This window comes from Saccopteryx leptura, chromosome 5 (assembly GCF_036850995.1).
Source record: "Saccopteryx leptura isolate mSacLep1 chromosome 5, mSacLep1_pri_phased_curated, whole genome shotgun sequence".
Classification (NCBI taxonomy): domain Eukaryota; kingdom Metazoa; phylum Chordata; class Mammalia; order Chiroptera; family Emballonuridae; genus Saccopteryx; species Saccopteryx leptura.
The window spans coordinates 188,198,510-188,201,608 of NC_089507.1; the positions used below are offsets into that span (position 1 = coordinate 188,198,510).

Consider the following 3,099-nt stretch of genomic DNA (forward strand, 5'->3'; position numbering starts at 1 on the left):
GACAGCAAACCCAACTCAACTGGTGTAAGAAAAATTAAAAATGTTATTGACTCAATACCCATGAATGGTATCAAGAACTGTTATATCTAGGAACTCAAATGATGTCTGTAGAACATTCAGGAATCACAGGCTTTCTTGGTAAAATCTTTCAAAACAGATTCTGCCACTAAAACCCAAGATAACAAGAGTGCATGCAATAGCTCTAGACCAGTTCCCAAAGTATTTTTTAGTAATGCCAGCAGACAGACAAGACCTCCTATGAACCAGCTTCCCTCTATACCTCCTTCCATACCTTCTATATTTGCAACAGGGGGCTGGGTTTACTACAATTGGGTGGATGTAGGTCACATGTTCATCCCTGGTGAGCCTGGGTCATATGAACACATTGGGAGATGAGGGTAGAGTCACCTCTGCCCAAACCACAGCATCTAATTGTGGAAGAAGAAAGGTCTTCAGGGTATATATAAATATAAATGATATTACCAGGGAGAGAAGAGATAATGGAGAGAAAAACAACAGCAAATGTCCATCAGATGAGCGAAAGTACAGACATAAGGTATTTCACAAATAGATCAGAGAAGAATCTGTAATGGCAGGAAAAAATTTAAATGAAGGTAAAAAAAGAGATTTGATGGAAAAAAATAAGAAGAGTTTGTTCATTCATTCATTCACACGATAACCATTTATCTGAGTCTCTAGCAAGACTTGAATTCTTTCTCTACGCATGGAAATGCTTGACCATTCAACTAATTCCAGAGGACACCTCCAACCCAAAGTTTACATGCAATAAAATTTAATATTTTAGATTAAAATTGTGAATGACGAGCAGTTAAGAGGAGTGTTCTGGTGTGATACTGAGAGATTTCAGCCCTTCAAATTCCTTCCCCATACTTATATGTAGAGATTTAACAATAGTATTGAATAAGTATTCTGTTTTTAAGAACCTTTCTGCAAATTGTATAAATTTCTAAATCTGTGGAATTTTTAATATACTTTTATCATAAGAGTTATTAAAATATCTAAATCCTCTCGGTGTCATCCAATTAGTATTCAGAAGTGGAGCTCTATATTTCAAGTATGCTTTTTTCATTGAGTCAAAGAGACAAGGGTTGATGACAGAAGACACAAAACAAAGGGAAATATATAGTCTCCATGCTGCATTTTTCTTCTGCACAGTATTATTTGTTTCTTCAGACTCTGAGCAGCTCAGGGCAGGCATGTGTCTATTTATTTTGGCACTGCCAGAGTTATTGTATGAGCCACTTTTGCTTGCAAAGTTGAAGAAACAATAAATAATAATAATAATGGGAAAGGGCAGCTTGATGACGTGACTCAGTGGAAACTAGGAGGTCATGTGGCAGTTGACCTCCAACTGTAAAACTCACATTTCACATTAATTATAGAACTAGATGAAGATTAAACAAGAAGGGGGGACCCCACAATTTCTTTTTCAATAATATGATGATGTTGTGATGCCCCGGGGTGCTCCTGCCTGACCAGGCAGCAGGGGTGGCAGTGCAGCAGAGTAAGGGGCAGTGCCAACTTTGCCATGAATTTCTGCTGCCAGAAAACACTGCGGCCAGGATCAATCGTAGGAAATTATGTACAGCTAAAAATATTTTCCCTGTTACGTTACTTTAACATCCTTCTGATTCACAAGCTAATTTTACCAATGATACAGGATTTGAAATGACACTTTTCTGGTAAAGAAAACTCTTTAATGTACTAGGTTTATATAATTTTTTTTTTTTTTTTGTATTTTTCTGAAGCTGGAAACAGGGAGAGACAGTCAGACAGACTCCCGCATGCGCCCACCAGGCACGCCCACCAGGGGGCGACGCTCTGCCCCTCCGGGACATTGCTCTGTTGCGACCAGAGCCACTCTAGCACCTGGGGCAGAGGCCAAGGAGCCATCCCCAGCGCCCGGGCCATCTTTGCTCCAATGGAGCCTCGGCTGTGGGAGGGGAAGAGAGAGACAGAGAGGAAGGAGAGGGGGAGGGGTAGAGAAGCAGATGGGCGCTTCTCCTATGTGCCCTGGCCGGGAATCGAACCTGGGACTTCTGCACGTCAGGCCGACGCTCTACCACTGAGCCAACTGGCCAGGGCGGTTTATATCAATTTTCTTAAGCTGCTCTCAAAGTACAGTCTTATGCCATTCCCAGGGAGAACCCCACTCCTTTAAAATAAAGCATTAAAAGTTACAAGAATTTGCTTTAGTCCCGGTGTGTTAATGGCATGGATACTGCGTGGTGATGAAGCAGAAGCATTACCTTGAGGCTGTGGCGCGGAAACTGCAAGATAGCTGCCCGGGCCAGGCCCGCTATCTCCTCTGGGCCTACAGCTCGTCCCACGTTTCTGGTTCTGGATAATTCTCGAGTGTGCCTCAAACCAAAGCCCAAAATGACACCCAAAATACAGAAACTTCTTAATCGAGAAGCAAGAAATTATACACTCAGTTTTAAAGAAGCAAAAATTGTGAAAAAGTACAAAGACTCCAAAAGTATATTGTTGATTACTTGTAAAACATGCAACAAGACAGTTAAACATCATGGTAAAAGTAGAAGCTTTCTATCAGCATTGAAGAGCAGCCCTGTCTCTCCTGTGAGTAAACTCAGCCTGAAGACGCCAGAGGGAAAGACTCCGAGCTCCGCAAACCTAAATCATAGTATGTCCGCCTCCAAAGGCGAGAGCCCAGCATTGATTTTCAGAACACCTACGTCTGGACAGTCAACACCCACTTGCTCCTCAAAAAATGTGAAGAAAACAAAGAAACACTTCTCTCAACAAAAAAATGTTGCTTAGTCAGAGTGAATCCCAAAAGAATTCAAAGCTTCATTAAGGGACTTGAGACCTCTATGAGAGGGTCGACTCCTTTCTGTTGGTAATGCTAATTTGGAAAAAAGGATCAAGTATGTATGTCCGTTTCCCCACAATCATCCACATAATTGTATATTAGTAAAATTTGAATATTCCTATTTTGCATGCAAAAAAAAAAGTTACAAGAATTTTACCACCCGCGCATCAGTAGGTTTGCCTCACTCCTCTCGGCAATAGGCTTCCCTAGTGAGCTTCTCTAGTGGGTAGTGAGGACGTTAGTGA

At 41.5% G+C, this 3,099-nt stretch overlaps 1 pseudogene; it reads left to right on the forward strand.

Annotated features, from left to right (window-relative positions):
• The first annotated feature begins 2,252 nt into the window (after positions 1 to 2,252).
• On the forward strand, positions 2,253 to 2,839 carry LOC136406628 (UPF0711 protein C18orf21 homolog pseudogene; annotated as a pseudogene).
• Positions 2,840 to 3,099: the final 260 nt, after the last annotated feature.